At 51.0% G+C, this 15219-nt stretch overlaps 1 protein-coding gene across 3 annotated transcripts in view; it reads left to right on the forward strand.

The window, feature by feature from the left end:
• The window catches only part of LOC139277669 (DENN domain-containing protein 3-like), a 202348-nt gene that overhangs the window by 24550 nt on the left and 162579 nt on the right, over nt 1-15219 (forward strand). For 2 of the 3 annotated variants that reach the window (XM_070896460.1, XM_070896463.1), the window contains exon 1: nt 5632-5691. The exons of the other annotated variant lie outside the window; for it this stretch is intronic. The gene's annotated coding sequence lies outside the window, so the exon portion shown is untranslated. Of the gene's footprint in view, nt 1-5631; nt 5692-15219 lie in introns of those variants that run through there. 3 annotated transcript variants of the gene reach the window in all.

Genomic DNA, 15219 nt, shown 5'->3' on the forward strand with positions numbered 1-15219 from the left:
TAAGCCCAAGTCAGAGAAACAGGAATATGTTAGCACGTGAAAGCAAGTGTGTGTAAAATCATACAGTACTGCAATATTTACGGTTCAGAAGGAGGCCATTCGGCCCATCGTGTCCGTGCCGGCTGACAAAGTGCTACCCGGCCTAATCCCACTTTCCAGCTCTCGGTCCGTAGCCCTGCAGGTTACGGCACTTTGTGCACATCCAAGTACTGTTTAAATGTAGTGAGGGTTTCTGCCTCTACCACCCTTTCAGGCAGTGAGTTCCAGACCCCCACCACCCTCTGGGTGAAGACATTTCCCCTCAAATCCCCTCTAAACCTCCTACCAATTACTTTCAATCTATGCCCCCTGGTTGTTGACCCCTCTGCTGAGGGAAATAGGACATTCCTATCCACTCTCGGCCCCTCATAATTTTATACACCTCTAGCAAGTGTGCTCTCAGCCGCCTCTGTTCCAAAAAAAACAATCCCAGCCTATCCAATCTTTCCTCATCGCTAAAATTCTCCAGTCCCGGCAACATCAGTATAGCACAGCAGGCCATTCAGCCCATCGAGTCTGTGCCGGCTCTATCGAAGAGCGATCCCATCAGTCCCACTCCCCCACTCTTTCCCCGTAACTCTGCAATTGTTTCTCCTGCAAGTATTGATCTAATCCCCTTTTGAAGGCGACTATTGAGTCTGTACCCACCAGCCTATCAGGCAGTGCGTTCCAGATCCTAATCACCCGCTGTGTAAAAAGGTTTTACTCATATTGCCCCCGGTTCTTTCACCAATCACCTTAAACCTGTGCCCTCTGGTTACCAACCGTGCCATTGGAAATAGTTTCTCCCGATTTACTCCATCAAACCCCCTCATGATTTTCAGCACCTCCATTAAATCTCTGCTGTAAGGAGAAGAACCTGAGATAAAATTGAACCCAACTCTGCTTCTTCACTATAAAATATTTATTTTAATTCCCCAAAACAATCTACCGAGCAAATGATGTTTGTATAGGCACCAGCTCATCTGGAGTTCCTCAGTCCGTAAGACAAAGGTCCTCCACCAGCCTGCCCTCGCCACACAGCACTGTCCCCACAATCATCAAGATCCACGGCGCGGCCCTGGACAACGTGGACCATTTCCCATACCTCGGGAGCCTCTTATCAACAAGAGCAGACATCAATGACGAGGTTCAACATCACCTCCAGTGCGCCAGTGCAGCCTTCGGCCGCCTGAGGAAAAGAGTGTTTGAAGACCAGACCCTCAAATCTACCACCAAACTCATGGTCAACAGGGCTGTAGTAATACCCGCCCTCCTGTATGGCTCAGAGGCATGGACAATGTACAGTAGACACCTCAAATCGCTGGAGAAATACCAACAACGATGTCTCCGCAAGATCCTGCAAATCCCCTGGGAGGACAGACGCACCAACGTTAGTGTCCTCGATCAGGCCAATATCCCCAGCATTGAAGCACTGACCACACTCGACCAGCTCCGCTGGGCAGGCCACATAGTTCGCATGCCAGACACGAGACTCCCAAAGCAAGCGCTCTACTCGGAACTCCTACATGGCAAGCGAGCCAAAGGTGGGCAGAGGAAACGTTTCAAGGACAACCTCAAAGCCTCCTTGATAAAATGCAACATCCCCACCGACACCTGGGAGTCCCTGGCCAAAGACCGCCCTAAGTGGAGGAAGTGCATCCGGGAGGGCGCTGAGCACCTCGAGTCTCATCAGCGAGAGCGTGCGGAAACCAAGCGCAGGCAGCGGAAAGAGCGTGCGGCAAACCAGTCCCACCCTCCCCTTCCCTCAACCACTGTCTGTCCCACCTGTGACAGAGACTGTAATTCCCGTATTGGACTGTTCAGTCACCTGAGAATTCACTTTTAGACGGACTGCCTGTGATCATGATGGGTTCCTCAGGCCCCAGAGTCCCTGAGCTTCACACACACTCACAGATAGATCTTCGTTAGGCAAGGGTATTAAGTGTTGCAGAACCAAGGCGGGTAGATGGAGTTAGGATACAGATCAGCCGTGATCTAATTGAATGGTGGAGCAGGCTCAAGGGGCTGAATGGTCTCCTCCTGTTCCTGTGTAACAGGCTCGAGGGGCTGAATGGGCCTCCTCCTGTTCCTGTGTAACAGGCTCGAGGGGCTGAATGGCCTCCTCCTGTTCCTGTGTAACAGGCTCGAGGGGCTGAATGGCCTCCTCCTGTTCCTGTGTAACAGGCTCGAGGGGCTGAATGGCCTCCTCCTGTTCCTGTGTAACAGGCTCGAGGGGCTGAATGGGCCTCCTCCTGTTCCTGTGTAACAGGCTCAAGAGGCTGAATGGGCCTCCTCCTGTTCCTGTGTAACAGGCTCGAGGGGCTGAATGGGCCTCCTCCTGTTCCTGTGTAACAGGCTCGAGGGGCTGAATGGGCCTCCTCCTGTTCCTGTGTAACAGGCTCGAGGGGCTGAATGGCCTCCTTCTGTTCCTGTGACACCAAGGTTACAGACATCACCCCGCCCCCCCATCTGCTTATTATTATTCTTAAATAAATAGCACCATCAAATTCAAAAAATGAGCAGGGCCCTAGATTGCTCTGATTGGTGCATGGTGCACACCTCGCTCAGCTCATGCCTGGTTACAGCAGTCAGGCAGCACATACCTGCCGTCACTGCTGGGGCTGAGAGTAACACTACTGGCGGCCGTGTGTTCACTACACACAGAATGAGCGCAGAGTCCCACCATTTGCACGCAGGCCCGGGGAGGAGGGGCGCGGCTGCCAGGACAGTGTGGCAAGACCCCGGAGGGAGAAAACCTGCAGAGTATGCAGTCTCCATCAGGCCAGGAGGAAGCCATTCAGCCCCACGAGCCTGTTACATAGGAACAGGAGGAAGCCATTCAGCCCCTCGAGCCTGTTACACAGGAACAGGAGGAGGCCCATTCAGCCCCTCGAGCCTGTTACACAGGAACAGGAGGAAGCCATTCAGCCCCTCGAGCCTGTTACACAGGAACAGGAGGAGGCCCATTCAGCCCCTCGAGCCTGTTACACAGGAACAGGAGGAGGCTGTTCAGCCGCTCGAGCCTGTTACACAGGAACAGGAGGAGGCCATTCAGCCCCTCGAGCCTGTTACACAGGAACAGGAGGAGGCCATTCAGCCCCTCGAGCCTGTTACACAGGAACAGGAGGAGGCCATTCAGCCCCTCGAGCCTGTTACACAGGAACAGGAGAAGGCCCATTCAGCCCCTTGAGCCTGTTACACAGGAACAGGAGGAGGCCATTCAGCCCCTCGAGCCTGTTACACAGGAGCAGGAGGAAGCCATTCAGCCCCTCGAGCCTGTTACACAGGAACAGGAGGAGGCCCATTCAGCCCCTCGAGCCTGTTACACAGGAACAGGAGGAGGCCATTCAGCCCCTCGAGCCTCTCCTGCTTTCAATCAGATCATGGCTGATCTGTACCTTAACCGCATTTACTTGTAACCTTTAATACCCTTACCCATCTAAAATCTATCAATCGCAGTGTTGACATTTCCCATTGACCCCCGGTATCCACAGCTTTCTCGGAGAGAGTTCCAGATTCCCAGCACCCTTTGTGTGAAGAAGTGCTTCCTGACATCATCATGAACGGCCGGGCTCTAATGTTAACGTTCTGCCCCTTGTTCTGGACTCCCGCCACCAGAACCACTGCATCGAATCCTTTAATCATCTTAAACACCTCGATCAGATCCCCCCTTAACTTTCTACAGTCGGGGAACACAAGCCCAGTCTGTACAGCCTGTCCTCGGGATTTAACCCTTTTAGCCCTGGGATCAGTCTGGGGAATCTGGGCTGCCCCACTCCGAGGCCGATAAGTGTCAGCCGTGGCTCAGTGGGCAGCACCATCGGCTCTGAGTCACAAGGTCGTGGGTTCAAGTCCCACTCCAGGGACCTGAGCAAAAAGATCGAGGCTCATACTCCCAGTGTTGCTGAGGAAGCGATGCACTGTCAGAGGGGCAGTACTGGGAGTGCCGCACTGTCGGAGGGGCAGTACTGAGGGAGTGCCGCACTGTCGGAGGGACAGTGCTGAGGAAGCGACGCACTGTCAGAGGGGCAGTACTGGGAGTGCTGCACTGTCAGAGGGGCAGTACTGGGAGTGCTGCACTGTCGGAGGGGCAGTACTGAGGGAGTGCCGCACTGTCGGAGGGGCAGTACTGAGGGAGCGCCGCAGTGTTGGAGGGGCAGTACTGAGGGAGTGCCACACTGTCGGAGGGGCAGTACTGAGGGAGCACCGTACTGTCGGAGGGGCAGTACTGAGGGAGTGCCGCACTGTCGGAGGGGCAGTACTGAAGGAGCGCTGCACTGTCGGAGGGGCAGTACTGAGGGAGTGCCGCACTGTCGGAGGGGCAGTACTGAGGGAGCACCGTACTGTCGGAGGGGCAGTACTGAGGGAGCACCACACTGTTGGAGGGACAGTACTGAGGGAGTGCCGCACTGTCGGAGGGACAGTACTGAGGGAGTGCCGCACTGTCGGAGGGGCAGTACTGAGGGAGCACCGCACTGTCGGAGTGGCAGTACTGAGGGAGTGCCGCACTGTTGGAGGGGCAGTACTGAGGGAGCACCGCACTGTCGGAGTGGCAGTACTGAGAGCACTGCACTGTCGGAGGGGCAGTACTGAGGGAGTGCTGCACTGTTGGAGGTGCCATCTTTCGGATGAGACATTAAACCGAGGCCCCGTCTGCTGTATCAGGTGGATGCAGGTGTTCCCATGGCACTATTTTGAAGAAGAGCAGGGGCTTTATCCCCGGTGTCCTGTGACCAATATTTATCCCTCAATCAACATCACTAAAAGAGATTATCTGGTCATTGCTGTTTGTGGGAGCTTGCTGTCTGCAAACTATCTGCACATTTCCCACATAACAACAGTGACCACACTTCAAAAGTACTTCATTGGCTGTAAAGCACTTTGGGTCGTCCTGAGGTCAGGAAAGGTGCTATAGAAATGCAAGCCTTTCTATTAGTGTATCCTTCCGGAGGTGCTATGCTCTAAAACGACAGGCTTCTCACCCCTGGTCACCATTCGCTGAGCCCCGGGCACTGGGTGAGGAAAGGGTCACGCTGCCTCCTGCAGTCAAATAGTCTGCTCATGCTCGCTCACCTAAGCTCACAGGCAAAGAGCTTAATTTTAAACCACACACTATGTCCCCAAGACAGAGTTGGTGGGTTCAGGAGGGGAGGGGAGGGGAGGAGAAGGGAGGGGGGAGATGAGGGGAAGGGAAGGGAGGGGAGGGGGGAGGGGAGGAGAGGAGAGGGGAGGGGAGGGGAGGGGGAGGAGAGGGGAGGGGAGGGGGAGGAGAGGGGAGGGGAGGGGGAGGAGAGGAGAGGAGAGGGTAAGTGAGTGGAGGCAAGGGGGGTGAGAAATGTTGGAAAGGCCAGGCGGGGTGGGGAAGGGAGTTACTGACAGGGCTGCCTTGGCTGTAAGTGATACTGGAAGACTGTTCCCGAGCCTGTCGGGGAGGGAGTTGGGTTACTGAGGCTCTGTGAATGGAAAGCCTCCTGTCATGTCTGAGCAGCGGATGAATGTTTAATGTAATCCCGTGCCCGACAGTCGGGTTCACTTGGGGTCGGTGAGAGGGAGAGGCATTGGCTGCTCGGGCTGTTTACAGAGCAGGGAGGGAGGAAGTGACAGAGTGCAGCTTTAAGGTCACCATCTGATGGCCTCGCTGGGCAGCGTTACAGTCGCTTCTCAAATCGGGTAAGAGTCAATCTCCTGCCATTGTATGTGGCGTGCTGTCAGTGCACAGCTCAGCAGGGCAAGGGTTAAGGACATGCCAGAGCTGTAAGCGGTCCATGTGTGCATCCAGTTTCTCAGTGTGTACGTGAAATTGAGATGGTTTTAAAAGGTCATTATTCTGTTCTCGTTTTGTCGCCGCTCTCTTTTCCTCCAGGCTAACGCTCCTCTCCCACTCCTTTCAGGTCTTGGCAGACTATTCCACCATGAAGGGCGTCGCATCTACAGAGAATTACATAGAATCTCGGTCCTTTACCTAGAATGTACACACAGAAACAGACCACTCGGCCCCATCGCTCCGTGCCGGTGTTTATGCTCCACACCAGCCCCCTCCCACCCCTCTCCATCTCACCCCATCCCCATATCCCTCTATTCCCTTCTCCCTCATGTGTTTATCCAGCCTCCCCTTAAATACATCGATACTATTCGCCTCAACCCCTCCCTATGGCAGTGAGTTCCACATTCTCGCCCCTCTCTGGGTAAAGAAGTTTTTCCTGAATTCCCCATTGGATTTATTAGTGATTGTCTGATATTGATGGCCCCCAGTTCTGCTCTCCCCCACAAGTGGGAACATCATCACGTGACCCTATCGAACCCCTTCATCATTGTTCAGCCATGAACTCATTGAATGGCGGTGCAGGCTCGAAGGGCCGAATGGCCTACTCCTGCACCTATTTTCTATGTTTCTATGTTTCTATGTTTAAGGGCCTCTGTCTGGTCACCCCTCTTTTATAATCTCTTCTCCAGTGCCTCGATATCCTTTTTGTAATAGAACCAGACCTGTGGCTCACACTGACCGTCCATACGCAAAGTCTGCACACTCGTACACACCAGCAGGGCAAGGGGCCAGGAACCCAGGCCAATTCCCCAACTCTGTAACCTCCTCCAGCCCCACAACCCTCCGAGATCTCTGCACTCATCCAATTCTGGCCTCACCCACATCCCGATTGTAATCGCTCCACCATCGGCGGCCGTGCCTTCAGCTGGGCCCTAAGCTCTGGAACTCCCTCCCTAAACCTCTCCACCTCTCTATTTCTCTCTCTTTCTTTAAGATGCTCCTTAAAACCTACCTCTTTGACCAAGACCTGTCCTAATATCTCCTTTTGCGGCTTGGTGTCAAATTCTGTTTGATAATCGCTCCTGTGCGGCACCTTGGGATGTCAAAGGTGCTATATAGATGCAAGTTGTTGTTGTTGTTGATTCTTCCCCTCACTAACCCAGGGGTGCTGAGGCTAACGGCTGCTCCAGCTGAAGTTTACTGGCTCAACATAGACTGCAAATAGAACCAACATCCTCCCTGCCCAGACCCCGGGCAGTACATCGACTAAAGTAAAAGAAACACTTGCATTTATATAGCGCCTTTCACCACCACCAGATGTCCCAAAGCGCTTTACAGCCAATGAAGTACTTTTGGAGCGTGATCACTGTTGTAATGATACTGGGGCTGAAAGGGTTAAATCCCGAGGACAGGTTGCACAGACCGGGCTTGTGTTCCCCGAGTTTAGAAGATTGCGGGATGATCTGATCGAGGTGTTTAAGATGATGGTAGATCGAGAGAAACTATTTCCTCTGGTGGGGGAGACCAGAACAAGGGGCAAAACCTTAACATTAGAGCCCGGCCGTTCAGGGTGATGTCAGGGAGCATTTCTTCACACAAAGGGTGCTGGGAATCTGGAACCCAAAAGCTATTGTGACTGTTGTTCAATGGGAAATTTCAAATTTGAGATCGCTAGATTTTTGTTATGCGAGGGTATCAAGGGATATGGAACCAAGATGGGGTGATGAAATTAAGGTATAGATCAGCCATGATCTCATTAAATGGTGGAAGAGGCTAGAGGGGCTGAATGGCCTTCTGTTCCAATGTCCTACTCAGCTATGATGGCCTTCACTCAGTTATTTTCCCTTTTTGAGCCAAACATTGGTGTTGAAACGTGTAATTGTACCATTGGTACATGACGTCATCGCCACCAACGTTGAGCGAATGAGCCTGACATGGCCTTTGACGGGGCAAAAAAATCCCGGGCGATGGGGAAAGTGCAGGGGAGTGGGATTGATTGCAAGGCTTTACCAAAGAGCCGGTAGGCACGATGGGCCGAATGGCCTCCTGCTGTGCGGTGTGATTCGGTTCGATGTGTGTTCACTGATACCTGAGATGAGGGGTCTTCAACATGTGTTTGGGTTTCAACACTCGCTGAAGTGCAAACCAATGACTCCAGCTTTAGCCACACATGAGCTAAAGTAAGAATGACAGAGTGAAGATTAGTTGTCCTGCTGTGGTTCCCAAGCTGGAGAGAGAGAATAGTAAGAGCAGGTCTTGACAGAGGAGCTAAATGATGCTGAGATATGGATTGACAGGTCAAGCGAACTCTCATTCCTAGCTTTTGTTTAATTCATTCACAGGATGTGGGCATCGTTGGCAAGGCCGTATTTATTGCCCATCCCTGATTGCCCCTTGAGAAGGTGGTGGTGAACCGCCTTCTTGAACCGCTGCAGTCCGTGTGGTGAAGGTGCTCCCACAGTGCTGTTACAAGAACATAAGAAATAGGAGCAGGAGTCGGCCATTTGGCCCCTCGAGCCTGCTCCGCCATTCAATAAGATCATGGCTGATCCGATCATGGACTCAGCTCCACTTCCCTGCCCGCTCCCCATAACCCTTGACTCCCTTGTCATTCAAAAGTCTGTCGAGCTCCACCTTAAATATATTCAAAGACCCAGCCTCCACAGCTCTCTGGGGTAGAGAATTCCACAGATTTACAATCCTCTGAGAGAAGAAATTCCTCATTTCTGTTTTAAATGGGCGACCCCCCCATTCTGAGACTATGCGCCCTAGTTCTAGATTCCCCCATGAGGGGAAACATCCTCACAGCATCTACCCTGTCCAGTCCCCTCAGAATCTTATATGTTTCAATAAGATCACCTCTCATTCTTCTAAACTCCAATGAGTATAGGCCAAATCTGCTCAACCTTTCTTCATAAGATGACCCCTTCATCTCAGGAATCAACCTCGTGAACAGGGAACAGGGAAATGGTAGAAACGTTGAACAAATATTTTGTATCGGTCTTCACAGTAGAAGACATTAAAAACATCCCAATAGTGGATAATCAAGGGACTATAGGGAGGGAGGAACGTAATACAATCACTATCACCAATGAAGTAGTACTTGGTAAAATAATGGGACTAAAAGTGAACCTGATGGCTTACATCCTAGGGTCTTAAAAGAAGTGGCTGCAGAGATAGTGGATGCATTGGTTGTAATCTACCAAAATTCTCTGGATTCTGGGGCGGTCCCAGTGGATTGGAAAACCGCAAATGTAACGCCTATTTAAAAAAGGAGGCAGACAAAAAGCAGGAAACTACAGACCAGTTAGCCTAACGTCTGTTGTTGGGAAAATGCTGGAGTCCATTATTAAGGAAGCAGTAGCAGGACATTTGGAAAAGCAAAATTCAATCAAGCAGAGTCAACGTGGTTTTATGAAAGGGAAATCGTGTTTGACAAATTTGCTGGGGTTCTTTGAGGATGTAACGAGCAGGGTGGGTAAGGGGGAACCAGTGGATGTGGTGTATTTGGATTTCCAGAAAGCATTTGACAAGGTGCCACATAAAAGGTTACTGCACAAGATAAAAGTTCACGGGGTTGGGGGTAATATATTAACATAGATAGAGGATTGGCTAACTAACAGAAAACAGAGAGTCGGGATAAATGGGTCATTTTCCGGTTGGCAAACAGTGACTAGTGGGGTGCCGCAGGGATCGGTGCTGGGGCCTCAACTATTTACAATCTATATTAATGACTTGGGTGAAGGGACCGAGTGTAACGTAGCCAAGTTTGCTGATGATACAAAGATAGGTGGGAAAGCAAATTGTGAGGAGGATACAAAAAATCTGCAAAGGGACATAGACAGGCTAAGTGAGTGGGAAAAAATTGGGCAGATGGAGTAAATGTGGGAAAATGTGAGGTTATCCACTTTGGCAGAAAAAATAAAAAAGGAAATTATAATTTAAATGGAGAAAAATTGCAAAGTGTTGCAGTACAGAGGGACCTGGGGGTCCTTGTGCATGAACATAAGAAATAGGAGCAGGAGTAGACCATTTGGCCCCTCGAGCCTGCTCCACCATTCAATAAGATCATGGCCGATCATGGACTCAGCTCCACTTCCCCGCCCGCTCCCCATAACCCCTTATTCCCATTTTGCTCAAAAATCTGTCTATTGGGGTTGGGGTGTGGGGAGGGAGGGGGAGTAGGGTTTAGGGGTTGGGGTGTGGGGAGGGGGAATAGGGTTTGGCGGAAGGAGGGGGTAGGGTTTGGGGGTTAGGGAGTGGGGAGGGGGACTAGGGTTTGGTGGAAAGGAGGGAGGGAGAGTAGGGTTTGGGGGGAGGGAGGGGGAGGAGGGTTGGGGGGAGGGAGGGAGAGTAGGGTTTGGGGGGAGGGAGGGGGAGTAGCGTTTGGGGGGTGGGGTGGGGAGGGAGGGGGAGGAGGGCTGGGGTGTGGGGAGTGGGAGTAGGGTTTGGTGGGAAGGAGGGAGGGGGAGTAGGGTTTGGGGGGAGGGAGGGGGAGTAGCGTTTGTGGGGTGGGGAGGGGGAGGAGGGTTTAGGGGTGGAGTGGGGAGGGGGGGAGTAGGGTTTGGGGAGGGAGGGTGGTAGAGTTTAGGGGTTGGGGTGTGGGGAGGGGGAGGAGGGTTTCGGGGGTAGGGTGTAGAGGGGAGTCCTAAGGCCTCACTGTGATGCAGTTGAGATCTGTCACTGTAACTATAGCAACAGAATATCGCAAAACAGATCCATTTACATTCAAGTGAAGCCAACACTCCATCCCGATGTCAGTGACCGACGGGGGCGAGGGGAGGGCCCCTCTCTCGCCCGGGGAGGCTCAGGGAGCGATAGGTGATGTGAGCGAGAGCTTGGATGGATAATATGTTCTCACTCCGAGCCCAGCAAAAGTCCGAGCTATGAAAAGGGGCCAGGGTTAAACTCACCATGCTGCAGCAGGTAATTACACAGTCAGATGTATTTTCAACTTGTTTTTTTTTTAGCTGCAGTGAATTCCCCGAAATATCATCGTTGTGTGAGGGCCCAGTAAACAATAACAGAGAGAGTTTCCAATTGCCCAATAGGGAGTTAGGTCGCAGATCAGCCATGGTCTCGTTGAATGGCAGAACAGATTCGAGGGGCTGAATGGCCTCCTCCTGTTCCTGTGTAACAGGCTCGAGGGGCTGAATGGCCTCCTCCTGTTCCTGTGTAACAGGCTCGAGGGGCTGAATGGCCTCCTCCTGTTCCTGTGTAACAGGCTCGAAGGGCTGAATGGCCTCCTCCTGTTCCTGTGTGACAGGCTCGAGGGGCTGAATGGCCTCCTCCTGTTCCTGTGTGATAGGCTCGAGGGGCTGAATGGCCTCCTCCTGTTCCTGTGTAACAGGCTTGAGGGGCTGAATGGCCTCCTCCTCTTCCTGTGTGACAGGCTCGAGGGGCTGAATGGCCTCCTCCTGTTCCTGTGTGATAGGCTCGAGGGGCTGAATGGCCTCCTCCTGTTCCTGTGTAACAGGCTTGAGGGGCTGAATGGCCTCCTCCTGTTCCTGTGTAACAGGTTCGAGGGGCTGAATGGTCTCCTCCTGTTCCTGTGTAACAGGTTCGAGGAGCTGAATGGGTCTCCTCCTGTTCCTGTGTAACAGGCTCGAGGGGTTGAATTGTCTCCTCCTGTTCCTGTGTAACAGGCTCGAGGGGTTGAATTGTCTCCTCCTGTTCCTGTGTAACAGGCTCGAGGGGCTGAATGGGCCTCCTCCTGTTCCTACGGAGGTCATAATCTGTTCTAGTAGGGGCACACCCGCTCACCCAAATACACAAAGCCCAGGCCTACAAGAGATCAGAAATTCCAAAATATTTGAAGTTGTCTGGACCAGTTGAGAAGTCAGTTGATCCAGACGTATGGAAACCTTGGGCTTTATAGAGGCACAGAGTACAGAAACTAGGAAGTTAGGCTAAACCTTTATAAAACACGGGTTAGGCCCCAGCTGGAGGATTGTGGTCAATTCTGGGCCCCACACTTTAGGAAGTATGTCAGGACCTTGGAGAGGGTGCAGGGGAGATTAACCAGGATGGTCCTGGGGATGAGGGACCTCAGTTACGTGGTGAGACTGGAGAAGCTGGGGTTGTTCTCCTTAGAGCAGAGAAGGTTGAGAGGAGATTTGATCGAGGTGTTCAAAATCATGGAGGGTTTTGATTGAGCCAATAAGGAGACACTGTTCCCAGGGGCGGGAGGCTCGGTAACCAGAGGGACACAGGTTTAATGTCATTGGCAAAAGAACCAGAGGGAGAGGTGAGGAGAATGTGTTTACGCAGCGAGTTGTTGTGATCGGGAACGCGCTGTCTGAAAGGGCGGTGGGAGCAGATTCAATAGTGACTTTCAAAATAGAATTGGGTAAATACTTGAAAAGGAAAAAATTGCAGAGCGATGGGGCAAGAGCGGGGGGGGGTGGGACTGATTGCATCGCTCTGTCACAGAGCCGGCACAGGCTCGATGGGCCGAATGGCCTCCTTCTGTGCTGTATAAGTGGGAGAATAAAGGGCATTGCCTTCACCATGCTGACTGTGGGGGTCAATATTCTCTGATCATGAAACATGGAAGATTCCTGGGCTGTTTAACTCTGGCATTCAAATACATAAATTCCAAGAGTAGGTGTGGGGCGTTCCATGACTCAATTCACGGTATCTTTAATCACACATTTTTTGGGACACATTTAGTAATAACAGGAGTGGTTAATATCAGTTTCTGCAGGCAACGGGAAGTCATGGCACAGATACCAGCTCAGATACTTCACAATGCTCAGCGCTAAAAATCCCTTTATAGAAACATTGAAACATAGAAATTTACAGCGCAGACAAAGAGCCGCACGGCCCTCGGTCAGCAGCCCTGAAGGTTACATATAAACCGATGAACAATGACAGAAATGCAAACAGCACCCAGCCCAACCAGTCTGCCTCACACAACTGCGACACCCCTTATACTGAAACATTCTACACTTCACCCCCAACTGGAGCCACGTGATCTCCTGGGAGAGGCAAAAACCAGATAAAAACCCAGGCCAATTTAGGGAGAAAAAATCTGGGAAAATTCCTCTCCGACCCATCCAGGCGATCGACACTAGTCCAGGAGATCACTCTGGCCGTATTCGATTCCCTGTAGTACTTACCATTATATCTGCGCCGACCAACAAAAGGTCATCCAATCTAATCCCAGTTACCAGCTCTAGGTCCATAACCCTGCAGGGTACTGCACTTTAAGTGCCCATCCAACCATCTCTTAAAAGTGGTGAGGGTTTCTGCATCCACCACTCTTCCAGGCAGCGAGCTCCAGATCCCCACAACCCTCTGCGTAAAGAAGCCCCCCCTCAAATCCCCTCTAAACCTCCCACCATCCACCTTAAAACTATGTCCCCTCAGAATAGACCCCTCCACCAATGGAAATAGGCACATACTATCCACTATGTCCAGGCCCCTCAATATATTGTACACCTCAATGAGGTCTCCTCTCAACCCCCTCTGTTCCAATAAGAACAAACCCAGCCTATCCAATCTGTCCTCATAATTAAGATTCTCCATCCCAGGCAGAATCCTAGTAGGACCTCAAAGGTAGTAATCTCAGGATTGCTACCAGTGCCATGTGCTAGTCAGAGTAGGAATCACAGGATAGCTCAGATGAATACGTGGCTTGAGCAGTGGTGCAAAAGGGAGGGGGTCAAATTCATGGGACATTGGAACCGGTTCTGGGGGAGGTGGGACCAGTACAAACCGGACGGTCTGCACCTAGGCAGGACCGGAACCAATGTCCTGGGGGGAGTGTTTGCTAGTGCTGTTGGGGAGGAGTTAAACGAACATGGCAGGGGGATGGGAACCAATGCAGGGAGACAGAGAGAAATAAAATGGAGGCAGAAGCAAAAGATAGAAAGGAGAATAGTAAAAGTGGAGGGCAGAGAAACCGAAGGCAAAAAACAAAAAGGGCCACATTACAGCAAAATTCGAGAGGGGCAAAGTGTGTTAAAAGGCTCTGTGCCTCAATGCGAGGAGTATTCGGAATAAGGTGGACGAATTAACTGCGCAGACAGCAGTTAACGGATATGATGTAATTTGCATCACGGAGACATGGCTCCAGGGTGACCAAGGCTGGGAACTCAACATCCAGGAGTATTCAACATTTAGGAAGGATAGGCAGAAAGGAAAAGGAGGCGGGGTAGCGTTGCTGGTTAAAAAAGAAATTAATGCAATAGTAAGGAAGGACATTGGCTTGGATGATGTGGAATCTGTATGGGTGGAGCTACGGAATACCAAAGGGCAGAAAGCGCTAGTGGGAGTTGTGTACAGACCAGCAAACAGTAGTAGTGAGGTTGGGGACAGCATCAAACAAGAAATAAGGGATGTGTGCAATAAAGGTACAGCAGTTATCATGGGCGACTTTAAGCTACATAGTGATTGGGCTAACCTAACTGGTAGCAATGGTAGGAGGAGGATTTCCGAGAGAGTATTAGGGATGGTTTTCCAGACCAATACGTCGAGGAACCAACTAGAGAGCTGGCCATCCTAGACTGGGTGATGTGTAATGAGAAGGGACAAATTAGCAATCTTGTTGTGCGAGGCCCCTTGGGGAAGAGTGACCATAATATGGTAGAATTCTTTATTAAGATGGAGAGTGACACAGTTAATTCGGAAACTACGGTCCTGAATTTAAGGAAAGGTAACTTCGATGGTATGAGGCGTCAATTGGCTAGAATAGACTGGCAAAGGATACTTAAAGGGTTGACAGTAGATAAGCGATGGCAAACATTTAAAGATCACATGGATGAACTTCAGCAATTGTACATCTCTGTCTGGAGTAAAAATAAAACGGGGAAGGTGGCACAACCGTGGTTAACAAGGGAAATTAAGGATAGTGTTAAAGCCAAGGAAGAGGCATATAAATTGGCTAGAAAAAGCAACAAACCTGAGGACTGGGAGAAATTTAGAATTCAACAGAGGAGGACTAAGGGTTTAATTGAGAGGGGGAAAATAGAGTATGAGAGGAAGCTTGCAGGGGCCGTAAAAACTGACTGCAAAAGCTTCTATAAATATGTGAAGAGAAAAAGATTAGTGAAACTATCATTAGTGAAACTATCATTAAGGAAGAAATAGCGGGACATCAAGATAGGAATAGTGCAATCAAGCAGACGCAGCATGGATTCATGAAGGGGAAATCATGTTTAACTAATTTACTGGAATTCTTTGAGGATATAACGAGCATGGTGGATAGAGCTGTACCGATGGATGTGGTGTATTTAGATTTTCAAAAGGCATTCGATAAGGTGCCACACAAAAGGTTACTGCAGAAGATAAAGGTACGCGGAGTCAGAGGAAATGTATTAGCATGGATAGAGAATTGGCTGACGAACAGAAAGCAGAGAGTCGGGATAAATGGGTCCTTTTCCGGTTGGAAATCGGTGGTTAGTGGTGTGCCACAGGGATCAGTGCTGGGA

The sequence above is a fragment of the Pristiophorus japonicus genome, chromosome 12, assembly GCF_044704955.1.
Source record: "Pristiophorus japonicus isolate sPriJap1 chromosome 12, sPriJap1.hap1, whole genome shotgun sequence".
Lineage (NCBI taxonomy): Eukaryota > Metazoa > Chordata > Chondrichthyes > Pristiophoridae > Pristiophorus > Pristiophorus japonicus.